The sequence below is a fragment of the Prionailurus bengalensis genome, chromosome C2 (genome assembly GCF_016509475.1).
Source record: "Prionailurus bengalensis isolate Pbe53 chromosome C2, Fcat_Pben_1.1_paternal_pri, whole genome shotgun sequence".
NCBI classification, from domain to species: Eukaryota; Metazoa; Chordata; class Mammalia; order Carnivora; family Felidae; genus Prionailurus; species Prionailurus bengalensis.
The window spans coordinates 145785053-145800826 of record NC_057350.1 but is presented as its reverse complement, the minus strand read 5'-3'; the positions used below and the strand labels follow the sequence as shown (position 1 = coordinate 145800826).

Here is a 15774-nt window from a genome sequence, read left to right as displayed (position 1 = left end):
GATAAAATAAACATCAAAGTCTTTACTGGGAAGCCCAGACACGAAACATGTTTCTTTGTGCATCCTCCTCGCAACACCAAAAATACAGAAAGTAGGTGTGTGATGCCTCTAACAAAGAAACAGGCACATCTCTTACTTTACAGGGTTGACATTTTCAACGTTTATCTTTAGAAGCTACAGTAGGTCAGTCTGACATGCTTTTTGGAGCATCATAACTTGAACTTTGAGAAATGGCCCAAGTTGATAATGCTAATGGCAAAGACGAAATCCCGTTGGCAAAACTGCCACGCCGGAAAAAGCAAACCTCTTGTACAACAGTCCTGATCAATGTGTTAGCTACTCCACACAATATTCGATATGCCCACCAAAACGTCCCAGCACAACAAAGGCTTGCGGACAGAGAGTGCCTTGAAGCCCGTGTAATGGGATTTGACAAGAGCCAGGCACTTTAGGCAGGCTCAATCAATGTTAATTGAAGCAGAAGTGATTCAAAGGCAAATGGAAGTCCTTGAGAGGTGAAAGGGGGGCTCTGGGATTGTGACTCCCTCCTTTTCCCATTACCCCCTTATATTTAATTACTTGTTCTAGCCGGTGAACTGTAATTTGATTTGCCATCAGGTGACTCTTGCCTGGTCTCGTATGTTAGTTGAGTCTTTCATTTAAAGGAAAAGTATCTCAGAACCTGTGGGGGTGCCTGTTTCACAGGAAGGAAACTTCTCTGGCAAGTGGGTTTCAGATTGATAAAGAGTCCTTTCCAGTCCCTAACATAGCAGAAGTATCAGTAGAAGGCCAAGGGGAGAAATGGTTTAGTCTTGAATGATACTGCTCTATTTTCTCTGGGGCATTATTATCTTGATAATTGACCAGCACCTGAATTTTGAATTCACTTGGGCTCCCTACAGAAGCAGATCCTAAGACAGGAATTTATGAGAAAATTAACTACTTACTGGGGAAGGGATTCCAGGAAACACTGGTTGAGAAGGAAGAGAGTGACACAGGAAGGAAAGGCAGCCAACAAAAGTGGGCTAACAAACTAGTTCCCACCATGGGCAGCTAGAGTGTCACCTCACTGGGGAACTCCAAGCCAGTGCAGAACATGCCTCAGTTGGCCCACCCAAGGGTGAGGAGCTGTGGCATTTATATACCAACTCTCTTCAGAGGGGTTGAGGGCTAGTCTCGGTGGGGTGAAGAATGGACACCCCAGCACTTCTGGCCTGGGATCACACAGGCCCCACAGCCAGAGAAAGCCCTCAGACACAGACAAGGCCAACTGCATCTGCTATGACCTGCCTACAAACATATAAACTGCTTTATACTCCAGTGTCCTTTCAACACATACACCATAACACCACCTTCTGGATGAGCTGTTGGAGCAAACTAGGAAAAGGTTGTTTCTGTGTGACAGAAATGATGTCCTTTGATACAGCTTTAGGAACCAAGGTTTGAGACAGCATGGTCAACCAAATATTTTGCCTACCTAATGGTATTTTGCCTATACACGGTGCTCTCTCATTTACCCTTGAGAAAGTTCTTAGACTCAACATTCGCATCCGTTAGGATCTCCTCTGGATAAGATGCACTGAAATCTTTGAATGCTAAACAGAAGCAGAATTCAGCCTAAGGTAGGCCAAGCCTGGACTCCATCCAGAAGAACACCTTTACTTTTCATATTGATTTGCAATTAGTTGCATACATTTGCCAAGAGCTTAGATAGTAATTGTGGGAAGCAGGCAGGAATGGTTGATAATTAATCGTCCCAAGTTATAAGGAAGGACAATGAAGGTGCAAAGGGAAGGTTCACAGTCAGAAGCCAGTAAAGCAGACGGGGACTCGGGCCAAGGAGAGGAAGCAGCCGACCAAAGTGGTGAAGAGCCCAAGTTTTGGAGTCAGGCAGACCTGGTGCATTCCAGCTATGACTCTCACCAACTGGGGAGCCTGGTCCACTTACACAGCAATTTCATGCCTCAGTTCCTCATCCAGGTAATGCGAGTTCAAAGTACCTACCTCACATGTTTGCTGTATTGAGTAAATGAGCCACTACTTATAAAGATCTTTGCCCAGTGCCCATCACGAAGCAAACATTTAGTAATTGTTACCTGCTTTTCTTTTGTTATTATCACCATTTTGATGACTTCAAGGTAGAAAGTAGAAAATGTTCTTTCTACTACGCATGGCTTGAAGTCCAGGGATACCCATGGGACTATCATACACACCAAGGCAATCAGAGAACAACTAATTTATTTGCCACCCTCCGTGAAATGAATCGTCTTAGCTCTTGCTTTTGCATCACATTTTGGTCATCCAGAAATCTCAGGTGTGATGGTGGAGACGGCAGGGACGTTTTCAAAAGTGCTTTCTCTACGGAAGTGGCAGTCTGCTGAGGCCGGAGATGGGTCAAATTCTTCCCCCACGGTGAAAGGGCCCTCTTTGTCAGTATTTAGAGACCCTACTGCCCCCTGATGCTATGGGCCTGATGTTGCAAACAAGTGGGAAAGATGGTATCTCAGACATCTATGTGAATGGTAAATTTCACTTTCTGTAGAAGCAATAGTGCTGTCTCCATGAAGCAGGTAAAACACCTGCTGTATTCCACAGAGGGAGGAATCAAGGTATTTGGCTACATAGTCAAGGGAGGGAGCAGCAGATTCTCTTCTCCCATGAATCTTCACCTTTCTTTCTACTGGCTTTAAGCAAAGAAGCCTAAGATGCTATTCATAGGCTACTCGGTGCTCTCAGTCAACTGTATAGTCAACTATAAGGACTTAAGAGTGTTCTTTCAATTCTTTACTAACAAAGAAGAGAATCACCATTTATTGAGTGCTGCCACGTCCCTGTGTGTTTATAATGTGGAAAGTATCATCCATGCGATGCTCTTTTATAAGCACGTATCACCATAAATACAGGATCATTATTCCCATTTTGTGGATGAGGGAATGGACATTCTGAGAGTTTGTAGCCTGCTCTAGAGTCTCACAGAAATAAATGGGGACTCCAGAATGAGAGAATAATGGCAGATGGCAGCACAGTGGCCTAAATGGGTTATGCCATAACTAGAGAAGTCTAGAGTTGACTATACCATGAAGAAGAGAAGTTGACCACACACACGGACCGCACGTGTAGACAACAGATAACTCTGTATGCCACTGAAGGAGCACTGAGCTTCATCCAGCCGAGATCTCTGACTGGCCAACCACTCAAAGGTCTACCTTGGACTTTCTTACACAGCACTGAGGACACAATATTGAAGGAAATTGACAGAGACCTTGTTGCTGAGTCAACCAAAGGTGTTTTATTGCAAAGCAGGCAGTTACAGAGCATTAAGTCAGCAACGCCACAATTTCCGTAAACTCAAACACAGAAGCAGGCCTTGTTCTCTGATTCTTCCAAAATGAGCAGATCCACAGACGGACCTGCACAACCCTGCTGATGAGGTCAGCTGATCTCCAGTTCCTGCTTTGCCTTGGAAAACGGCATTTCCAAACTGTCCACTTATTGTTGGTTAGCTCACATTCAGGGTATTTGAAGCCACTTTTGGTATTTATAATTTCTCTACCATTCTAACTGCAGGATCAGACAGGAATTAAATTTCAACCTACAAGGTTTGTGTTTCTTTGTAGCGTAACATATATATCAAATAGTGTGCAAGAGCCCCAGGTATAATATATGTTTGATTATATTTCAACTCCAAGCGATACCACACTGAGATCGCTTCACTAGCTAAGCAAATGTGACTCGGGCCATTACCTGGATCCAAACTTACAAAAAAAAAAAAAAAGAAGAAAGAAAGAAAAGAAGAAAGAAAATGTATTTTTAATCTAAGGATCAGTACTACACAAATCAAACCACGCAGCCCCATTTACTAGGTAACCTGGGATTGCAATTCAGAAAATCCTTCGGGACAGAATTTATTCATAAACAAGGCTAATGTCAGCAAGAGAATTATACTTTCTAAAACAATTCTTTTCTTACAGTTCTCAGGGCCAAGAGAAGAAAAAGAAAAGACAGTGGGTGGGGGGAAGGAAAGAAAGCCAACCGTTTAAAAGCATCTAGAACTGTGTTATGCACGTGATGGCAAAGCCAAAACAGTCCGATCCGGGACCACACGCCGCTCAGAGAGCATCGGTCTGAAGGGGTGCTGGGCTTGAGTCCCACTCCAGGTGCTTCCTGGCTCCAGCCGCTATGTTTCTGTCCTGGGGACCAGCAACATCTTCCTCACTGTCCTTCAGCAGTTCCCCCAGAGACCTGAGGAGGTGGTCTGTCCTCTGGCCAAAAGCAGAGCCTGTGGAAGGACACACGGGAAAAAGCCCCTCAGGCCTGGGCCCGACCATCTGACAGCTAAAGGCCGGTGGAGTCAAGGGCAGAGGGAAGAGTGATGTTTCCTCACCTCCGCCAGGCTTCCTTCCTGCCGACTCTCCAGAAGGGTGGCTTTATGCTTTGGAGCAGCCAGTGGTTTGGAATCTTTGAGATCTTGTAGTGAGCTCATTGGGGTACCCATCACCTTTCAGTCCATGATATCTCTGTTGACAAGAACATAAAATAAATACCCCTGCATCACTGGTCGATGAATCTTGAGGAGAAGGAGACACAACAGAGTAACACAGACACACAGAAAGAAGAGAAGGGAGGATGAGAGAGAATAAAACTCAGAAAGGATACTCTACCTGCCACCTTTCCCTGGAACTCCCCTAGATGGTCGCATGCTGGACAGGAGGCTCCAGGTGAAGTCTAAGACCGCCCAGAGGTCTCAAAGGTCTGAGAGGTCAGGAAGCATCATTCCACTGCCACGCAGGCACCTGAACTCAAAACTCAGCTCCTTGAGAACCTCAGCCAGCCTTGCCCCGACTCTCCTGAGTGGATCCTGTCACTGAAATACTACATAACAGAGAGCAGTTGGAAGTTAGCAAGAGGTTCTCCATTTTCCTTTGCCCCAGGGTGGTGGTCAGGGAAAGGGTGGGGTGGGGGGGGGGTAGGAGGGGTGTCAACAACCGCCTGGTCTTCTCTTTAGTGACTTCAGTCTTCGACTTCAAACTCTCAACTTCCCACCCAGTGATAACTCTCATGAGCTCACGGTTCAGGAGATCAAGCCCCACATCAGGGTCTGTGCTGACAGTGTGAAGCCTGCTTGGGATTCTCTCCCTCTCTCTCTCTCTCTCTCTGCCCCTCCCCTGCTTGCGCTCGTGTTCTCTCTCAATCTCTCTCTCTCTCTCACAAAAATAAACATTAAAGAAGTATTGTTTAAATTACCTTCCCTATTAATAGACATCAAGATGCCATGAAAAATATTAGGCCTGGGTTAGAATCACAGGTCTCATCCAGAACTGTGTGATGCCGGGCTAGTTGTAATTAACTTCTTTAGCTTATTTCCGCATCTATAGAATGAGGAAAAGATCACCCATCCCATAGGGCCGTTACATCAAATTAAATAATGCACACAAAATATCTAGCCTGAGAAAGTATTCCCTCCACAGTCATTTGTTTCTCTAGTCTCTTCAAAAGGGTCGAATCTTATTCTTTCATCTCTGTCCCCTCTACCTCACTCTTGCGGGACTTACCCAGAAAAGTGGTAAAATGTGTAGAGAAATGCAAGGGATACTGAAATGAGGGTAGAGATTAGCTTCATCACAGGCCCATTTGGAGGACTGAACGAGGGAATATGTGCTAAGTTCTTAGATCGAAACCTGGTACATGGTGTTGAGCCATGGTAATGTATATGAAATAAAATAATTTTGTAAATTTATATAGGATTCCCTGACTCCATGAAGCACTCCAAACATAAATTATCAAGATACTCTTCCCCCTGCTTCAAACTTCTTCCTCTCTTTCTCAAACAAAAATGCCAGACGGTAAATAGAGACAGTGGAATTTTTAGAAAATCACAAGTTAGACCTTTTCCCCCCTTAGGTAATGTATTAGGAAGCCATGATGTGTGAAGTACCATACTAAGAACTTTGTAAATAGTGTCTTAACTCTCATCTGAACCCTGTGAGGAGCTTCCTTGAGTATTCCTATTTTACAGATGTGGCAACTGAGAGACAGGGAGGTTAAGGAATCTTCCCGGGGATGCACAGCCAGGAAGATGGGGCACTACGTTTTTTAACTAGCTTTAGAATCACGTTCTCACTCACTATGGATCTACCTCAGAACTTTCTGTGAGGATGGAAATGTTCTGTGCTAATATGGCAGTCATTAGCCATATGTAGCTCTTGAGCTCCTGAAATGTGTCTAGTGTGACTGAGGAACGGACTTTTAAATTTTAGTTAATTTTACTTAATTTAAATCTAAATAGCCACACATGTCCAATGGCTGCCATGCTGGATACTGTGCGTCTACTGCACCTTGAAGACCTTGCAAAGGCCTCTTATTTTGATGTTAGAGATGACTTGATTTCCCCTAGACACATAAAGTCAGGGCAGAACCTTCGGAGGCAGGGAGCAGGGCTACGCCAATTACACAGCACAGGGTTGGAACAAGATAACACCTGAGTTCGAAACGTAGGTTCTGTCATTCACTGGCTGTGCCCATAGCCCATCAGTCAACCTTCCTGTGCGTCTGATCTCTTTTTGATTAGGGAGGCATAATAATACCATGTCTAGGGCCAACGTGATCATCAAGTAAAACAGCACATGAGAAAGTGCTCAGCACATACCTGGTACAATTCAAGGGGAAGTTGCAACACGTACACACGTAACTTCTAAGAATCCCTCTCTCTGTGCTTGGTGAGAGAGCAGAAGAGAGGGAGAAAATAATAATATCTAGGGGGCAGGACGCACGTGTCTGTCACAGACGGAGCACAGGATAGTAGACAGAAATGTTTTCTCATTTCAACAGGCTCTTAGAGTCTTCGTGCCTGATTCTAGTGTTTATGTGTGATTTCCCCCTAATGCTCTGATTTTAGAACTTAATCACCACCCCACCCCCTTGCTAAACAAGGGTTCTAATGCTATTCCCCCCTGCACTAAGTTCTTCATGCAGGCTATTATGATGATTATTTTTATAACCGAGTAGCAACAATCTTTATCCCAGCCAGCTCTTGGCTACATGCTTGTTCTTGCCAGCTCACTCACATGTCCTTTCTCCCTCTGTCTTTCTTTCTCTCTTCTGTGTATACACACGTTTATGTTCTCTCTCTATGTTGGTTTGTAACTTAATTGTGTCTCGTGTCCAAACCCATCCTGCTTCGTAGTGCCGGGGCTGGGACTCTGCAAAACACATTTCTCCTGGGCCGCATGCATGCTCCCTGCTAGGTCCAGCGCCAGGGGGTAGAGAGGGATCTGGCTCCCCTATCTGCTTCCTCTTCTGTGACGTGGCTCCAGACAGAAGTCTTCACCCACCCTGGCAACAGCAACTGGCTCCAGTCAGAGCAACTGACTCCACTTGGCAGTCTCCTTCAGACATACCAGCCCAGCTAGCCATCCAGCGCCCCCTTCTCAGAGGTCTAGTTTCCCCGTCTGCAAGGTCCATCATCCAAGTACTGAAGTTTTCATTATCCTAATTTCTTCCCTTTGCGCCCCCAGCCTTAGAGGTACAGCTGCTTCCTGCAGTCTGTGGCCTCCGTGAACCTCGGTGTCCCTTTGCAACTCTTGGATTATCCAACACCTGGGTAACAAGTGGTGCAGTTCGGGAAATGCGCCACCTTGGCACACGGAATATTTTAAACTGAAGAAGTTTGAGAAATGAGAAGAAGCAGTAAGGTTACTCTGACCTCCGCCCCCTCGCCCCCTTCTTCTCTGAAACAGGTCACGAAGCCCTCCCGTGAGGGGTCCTCTCTGTACCCGGAGGAAAGGAGCACCCTTATCTCTCAAGACAAAGGGACACCGTGAAGAATCCTAACAGAGGGCCCTGCTCAGTCTCCCCCAGTCACTACTCTCGCCTCCTCCTCTGTGACCTGTCACATCCCCCCACAGCCGCCCACCCTCCAGCACGCCCGCTGAGCAATTCGCAGCTCTAACAGTTGCCGTGGGTCTCATTTCCTTGGGAAGGTTCCACGTGGCATCACACTTCTATTAAATAAATGGATATGCTTTTCTCTTGCTAGTCTGTCCTTGCTGGTTTGCTTTCCGGACCCAGTCGTGGACCCTAAAGGAGTCAAGAAAAACTTTTCTGTCCCGTACAGAACTCTTCACAGTACTTCCTTCCGCTAAAGTAACTTGCTTAGCTGTCTCCTGATCAGACCCAACCTGACACACTCTTCCTCTCTCTCTTCTGTGGACAGAGCTATGTCACTGTGTGCATAAGAATATATGAACACATCCTACATTTTTCCCCCACATACAGCTGTCAATAAATTATTAACATATCCTGACATTTCTATTCTAGATCTTCTCCGCCTCATATCTAAATACAGGATAGAAAAAGGGAACAGAGCACATCAAATCCTATAATCTGACACATCAGAGAGTAATTAACCCCTGAGGTGCAGTCTCTGGGAGCTCATTCCTGGGCACACGTGCCTGGACAGCTAAAACTCAAGTAAGACACATGGACATTTCCATTAGCAAAGATCAACACGTGGGAGTCCTGGCAGGGGCATTTGCTAAAGCATAGGGTGCAGACCTTCTGTAGCAATACATCACCAACTAACTATGTCAGATGAATGGGAGCCCTCTGCAATGCTGCGACCTTTGACAGTCTTAACTGCCCCCATCTGCCAGCTCTCCAGAGAAGGTACTAACACAACATAATACAATGCAATGCAGTGCAAGAGGAGACTATATGATATCAGAACCACTTTAGAGGTACTGACCACGACCACCCCTATCCCCACTTCTCCAATAATGCTACCAGTCTTATCCTCTGTAAATATAGCAGGAGGCCCGGGATGAAATCCCCACCGCTTGTTGGTCACCACCTGCTTCTTCAAACTAGGTAAGTTGAAGAAGCACCTGTTAAGCCACGGCATCTCCAAACACATGCAGCCTTCATTCTTCTGCAATGAGCCCTGTGGCTGAATCAGGACTTCATGCCACAGATAGAGTGGTTGTCTATAATCCACGGTGTTGCTACCCCACCTGCTAGCCCCAACATGATCTGCAGCCAAGATATGCCTAGGAGAACACGGGGCATCCGAACTCGGAGCCATTACAACCTGGATCCTCAGACTCCAAACTGCCTTCCATCATCAGTAAGCTTCAGCTGACACCTTCTTCCCTACGCCACTTGGACCACACTCCTCGAGGAACTCACATAAGAAAGCGTAAGGGTTCTGGCTTCGATGTCACCCACTGTTAATCTGGGCCTTCACACACAGTGGCTTCCTCAATGTACAAAACCTCTCTCTCCTTACCGTTCCAAGCTATTGTTCCCGTTAATACCTGTAAATGTAGCAGAGGCTGTTGACATCCAGCCCGCCCTATCATTCAGCCCTCTTCAAGGCCAACCTCCGACCACCATTAGCTGCATCTCTTTGCATTTGAGTTTTCTCCAAAAACTATCTGTATGGGCATGGCAGTCCAGGAAAATGTGGGCATTAACTCGTCCTGAGAGGAGTCCTCAACCGGAGGATGATAGAGTCCGGGGGATAATGTCCTTAGCTGCTCCCCAGAATTTCCCCATGGGCTTGAGCTCAAGTGTCCGTCATCATCCGCCCCTGGCTCAGTAACACACCCTTTATTGGCCGCCTTTCTATCTCTTAGCTTCCTTTCCCATTCCTCTTAGTGGTGTTTCCAAAACTTCTCAAATAAACTACTTGCTCTTAAATCCTTGTCGCTCAGGGTCATTCCTGGAGAGCCAAAAACTTAGGCAGCAGAAAACTATCTTCTTCCAACTCCAGCTACTTCAAGGCATTTCAGCAAATGCCTTAACTTTATGTACATATTGATATATGAACATAAATATGTGTTCCTAGGCTACTTTAATTGGATTTATAAATAATGAACAGTAGGTGTCTGGCTGACATTTGAATTTTCATATATTTTGCTTTGTGCTGTTCTCTCTCTCTCCTGTAAGTTGATAAGATGTTCAAAGGCCAGGAGTGCATCACCTCCTTCTTCTCTAATTTTCCACGATGCCTGGCAAGATGCTCCGCAGAGTGAATATTCAAACAGGGCTGACAGACAAGAGGCCACAGAGGTCAGGTCCGCTTGTCCCGCAGGCTTGTCAAAGGTGAGAAAGCTCCTAAGAGAAGGAAACTGTGATGCTATTTTCAATTCTTTGAAGGATGAGCCTGGAAACCCAGATGGAAGCTGGCACTGAGACAGGGCACCAAGTCAGGACACCAGAGTCATGTGGCCCGTGCGAAGCCCTCCAGGCACACAGGACGGGGGATGCTGCATCATCAGATATGTTCTCTCAGCCTGTTTCTGAGTGAGAGTCCAGAGGCAGAGGGAGCTAGAAGAGCTACACAGAGCAATGTCAGGTTCATCCCCAGCAGATCTTTCCTGCAAATTCTGGGCCTCTGCTGAAGATAAGTAGCCTTCTGATTTATGAAGCACCTCAAAATGCTAACAGGTGACAGACCAAAACAGATAAAGAGAAAGCCCTAACTTGACCCATGTTATACTCCAGAACTGAAGGGTTGGGAAACAATTAGCACAGGCACACAGCAATGAAAACTGGTACCCTTACCTACAAATACCCTTACCTTTGCTTTGGGTTGTCATCCCTGTCCTGGGCCAGGAGGACTTTATACCCTTTCCACTTGCATATTTCCTGTCCCAACTAGAATAGAGGCTGGTTTCACACACATTCTAGGCCTCCAATCTTTATTAGCTGGCTCCCTCAGGATATGAAGATTCTAAAGGACCTTCTGAATCAAAGAAAGGTGAAATGACACTCGGTGTTATTTCAGAACTGAGTATTCTGTTGCATTGTTTTCTAAGCCTTTACAACTGACAATCCAAATAAAGTATTGATTACACAGATCACTCCATATCCCCATCTCGGCTGCTGACAGACTTCACTGTCATATCCTTTCAATCCTTCCGGGCTGAGTCTAGTGCCTCAAGAGTGAAAGGCCACCGGAAACTTCATGCAGTCAGCACCTCAGAGGCTCCGCCATCGCTCCTGGTGCATGGGGCAAGCCTGCCCACAGAACGGACCTGCCTACCAGTTAGGGGATTCTAAAAGAACATTTCTAAGGCTTTATCTGAGGAAATCACACCAAAGTATGGCTTTACATAAATCCTACTTGATTGAGGAAGCTTAATTCTATAGCAGCTTTCTAAAAATAATTCTGATGGGAAAAGAAAGTCCAGCCCTTTGCACAGCCTAGAACTGGTTTGTCCCCCCCCAACCCCCCACCACATGGGAACTTAAAGAAGCCACAACAATGATAAGCAGACAAAGCAATGGGTAATTCATCCAGAAATGAATTGCAAACAGAATAATAAACAGCTGTCACAATGGCCGGAAAGAAGCCAGAATCAAGAAGGGCATGGAAAGAAGCACAACAAATAAAGACTTCTAAGCACCAAATATGAAGGTGCACACAATGTACTTTCATGATCTTCTCTAACTTCTGCTCCTGTCTGCACAGAAATGCTTCATCTGTCAGTCAGATCAACTCACTTAGGAAACAAATAATAATTTACATGAGATACACTGAAAATAGATACAACAGCCGGAACTACCAAGGGTCAGAGTGAAGTTCTAGATGATCTGGCCCACTCAAATGGATTCTGCACATTATTTATGGGAAAAACTCGTTGCTAAGTTTTCTCACACGTGAAAAGTACAATGCCAATGGAATGAATGTTTAATTACAGTCACCTTCAAATCTCCAGGTCTACTGAAAGAGAACCATGGCAGAAGGGAGAAAGGAAACACATTTGCATTAGGCTTATTTACTCCCCGGGTTCCTTGCATGCATGAGTGCCATTACAGAATGAAAATGGTATCACAGGTTGCCAACAATTGTACCCATACAGAAGGAGGATTTCAGCACTTCCTTAGGAATCACGTTAAAAATATTCTATGCTATCCCAAATTGTGCTCAAATTTTCATTCCTTCACTGGCTATTTAACCTGTATAAAGTTATAACATTAAACATGGCCTCTTGGTAGCTTTACTAATGCCTAATGTCTTGAATATTAAAGGGTGGTGGCTTATTTGAAATCAATTCTAATTCTACCTAGTCTCTAGTCTAAGGCAGTTTAACATCTCCCCACCTGAATTTCTTTCCTTTGTCCCAAAATTGCATTTGTCACTGACAGTGTCTCGATTATTATGAGTCAGGAATGGACAAGGGATTACTTATCATATAGTGTTTCTATGACGTTGGTGGTCAGTGCCTCAGAGAAGCCTCGAAGCTCCTACTCGAACATTTTTGTACACATCCTTGACCTAGAGTACAAACTCCCTGAGGGGTGAAGCTGGTTTTCACACATGTTCTTTTTGTAAGTCTCATAATGCCTAGTTCAGTGCTAGAAATTGAGTTAAAGTGCCTATCTTTTCCAATAAAAAATCCTGATGCACACTGTAATAGGAGGTATGTTGCAGCCTCCCAACTTGGATTAGGCATCCCCAGGTTTCCAAGGGTAGATTCCAGAGAAGTGTCCCAGATAAAGATGGTGCCAGTGAGTCTCCTCCTGGAGGGCTTCCAGGATTTTCTCATTTACTACTCACCTACTTTTACTTGTAACTCACTGGTTGACTATAAAGGCTAGGGATAAGATCTTAAATGCCAAAAAACTATATATGCAGGTCACTGAGAGCAATACTGCAAACATTCTTCTGCCAGACCATCACAATGGGGAAAGAGGCCCTAGGAAGTCCTTGTGGTTGGCCCTGGGACGAGGCACAGAGCAGAGCTAGGAGTGTTCAGTCTCCTAAGCTCAATCCCTTCCCTCGTGGTCCTTTGCAGACTGTTGCTCATAGGAAACATGAACAGAGGGGTACCTTTGTCTTTCTTCAGGAATTCTAGAAATGGAGCTTGCTGACTTGCCTGAGAGACATCCAAGAAATAAGAGGGAATCCTGCTTATTACTGAGAGGTGCTGGTGATATATAATGGGTACTTCCCTAACTAATGTAACTTTAGATTACTCTGGGTTTCAATTGCCTCATCTACAAAATGGGAATGCTAAATGCCTTGATCACATTGAACACCTCATATTTAGACATGATGTTCATGACAAATGCTCTAATCCACTGGAGGTGTCTTGGACAATGTCCCCTTTACTGTAGCTCAAAGAAGGTTATTAAGGTCAGTTTCCCAAATGGGTTTAAGTGAGTTTTTGCATCCACGTCTATACCAGTAAATTTCCAATCCATCAATCATTCCAAAGCTGTGACCCAGAGGAACCAAGTTCCCAGGCAGGAAATGAATATAAACAGAGTTCACATTTGTCTGTGTGTGGTCTACACAGATGCAAACAGATTACTCAACCAGGGCAAACACATGAGGTGCCAGCATCAAACCCAAATAGTGACAGAGCCAATTACGACTCATCTCGCCTTCCTGATTTTGAAATGTCACTTATGCTGAAGAAATGCTCTGTTTGTAAAAGCCCTGCGCAAAAAAAAAAAAAAAAAAAAAAAAAAAAAAGACCCACACCACTCTGATTTTCATTCTTATGGATATCATGAGGAAGAAGCCGAGTAGGACCATCAACTTGCTGTGCTATACCACAAACCTTTAAATCCCTTGATTTTGGAGAAGTAGAAATCGTTAATCCAGAAGTCAAAAAACTCACATGAACACAAAGGCTTTGGAGGTAACAGAGACAAACGAAGAGCACACGATTCAGTCCCAATGGTCATTTGCCATGAAAGGATTAGGGCCTAGGGATGCCAGATCTTTCCATTTTTCAAAAGAAGCCAGAAATCTAGATTATTTATGGGAAGCTTGCTGACATTAAAATGTCGGCAAGTACAAAAATTGTTTAATTGCCACGCAGGCAAGCAAGACACATCCACGGGCCAGATTTGGCTTGCAAGTTGCCAAATTCCTAGGTTTCTCAGATAAAATAGACGTGAAATGAGTCGAATTCCAATGGTTTCGATGTAAACAGGGTATACTGGATGAGCATCAGCCTTGGAGTCAGGAAACCTGCGCATCTGTCCCGGATCTGCCATGCTCTTTGGGCGCAAGGGTAGACAAATCACTTTGCTTCCTGGAATCTCCATTTCCTTCCACCTAAAATAGCGCTAGAATGTAAGGCTGCTGTGAGGACTACGTGAGAATGGGCTAAACTACATGAAAAGCCCTCAGTGCAATGCCTGGTACATTATACCACCATATACTTTATGTTCAGTCCCCTCCACTGAAAACATGGGATAATAACGATTTCACCTCAGAAGAGCTGTTATTTGAATTAAGCGGGGTAATACAAGCAGAGGGCTTAGCACAGTGTCCCACAGAATACGTGCTCAGTAGTGTTTCTTGTTGGCATGATTGTGTGGAACCACGAAACGAGTTTGTGAACCCTAAATTTTACCAACACTGACACAGTGACCCAGAGAGAAAGACACCGGTCAAGTCTCGGCAAATGTGCAGCAAAGTCAGAATTAACAAACAGGTTTCCTGACTCCTGACCAGCAGATTTTTCCCTAAAGCTCCGGTTTCCACTAAACTCTCGGCTCACAGAATGTTCTTTCTCTGTATTAATTTCACCAATATAGTCAATATAAAACAATGGGCTGGTGTTATTTTTGTTGTTGTTAATGACTGATGAAGTTGATATGATGGCGTCTTAATTTATTGATAAAGGGAGAAGAGGCAAGGAACAAAACCAGAATTTCTTTATTGTATAAAATCCAAAGGAATCAACTAATTTTCTTAAAAAAGAAAAAAAAGTACTGTATGGAAGTGACCTGCATTATGATTAATTACATAAAATTATAACTTTGTTCTACTTTCCTAGGACAGTCCTGAAACTGACAGTCCTTATGATCACAAACAGTAATATGTTTGATGTCTGCAGGAAAAGAATCTTATTCTATTTAGGTAGACAAACAAAATTACCCCAAGCCACTGTTTGGGTAAACAGGGCTTAAGTATATCAACACTGTCAAGGTAAAACACTCAGGAATCCAGCATTATCTTCTAGGAAAGCAAACTGCAAAATGTTTGGAATCCAAGGTAAGGTAGAAGACAGTACTGTAAGGAATCAACAAAACCGACAGTTCCTAAAGCACGAAGTTCCACTTGAATGTAGGCCTGAAAAGAGGCCCCTATTTGTTAAAGTTTATTCATTGCTGGCTTTCTGTCACTGATCTGCACTCTGTTTCCTGCATCATCTATTCTTTATATCTTGTCTCCCATTAGGACCTAAGGCTCTAAAATCTCCCCCTCTCTCTCAACTTCCTACCCAGGCTCCACGGCCACCATGCTGAGATGAGCCTATTCAGACAGTCTATTGTTAAGTGTCCACAGCATCATCACCATTTAACCATGCGCTTGAAGGGATGGCCATTTTCACCTCTGTCTAGGTAGGTCCTTAGCTTTGAAACTGCAGAAATAACAAGTCATAAACCTTACACTCCTCAAGCCTTGCTTCAAATCCTCCTCTCCATCTCCTTATGCCTGATTTTATCAGTCAGTCTCCCCTTAGTAATATGCTCTGCTTCATCACATTTCGCTTTTACTAGTATTAAACATGGATCCCTTTATCTCCTTGATCACATTTTGTTTCTTGAGAGAAGCGACTGAGTGTTGTTGGCATTTGGCAACATGTCCCCTAGTGACCACCTAGTAGAAGGTCCTGCACTTAGTAGGTGTCCTTGTAATAACTTGTGTAATTGAATTATGTCTCAAACTCATGTCTGGTCATCATTTTAAAACACTTCGGCCTTTTAAAATTCGCCTCAGTGCTCTAACAGGAGAAAGTGGAGATG

At 44.4% G+C, this 15774-nt stretch overlaps 1 long non-coding RNA gene across 1 annotated transcript; it reads right to left on the bottom strand.

Annotated features, from left to right (window-relative positions):
• Positions 1-3266: 3266 nt before the first annotated feature.
• LOC122492423 lies at positions 3267-5127 on the bottom strand. The gene is made up of 3 exons (XR_006299615.1): positions 4662-5127; positions 4385-4517; positions 3267-4279 (listed from the first exon to the last, which is right to left on the bottom strand). It is a non-coding gene; the product is annotated as an uncharacterized LOC122492423 (long non-coding RNA).
• Between the last annotated feature and the right edge of the window lie 10647 nt (positions 5128-15774).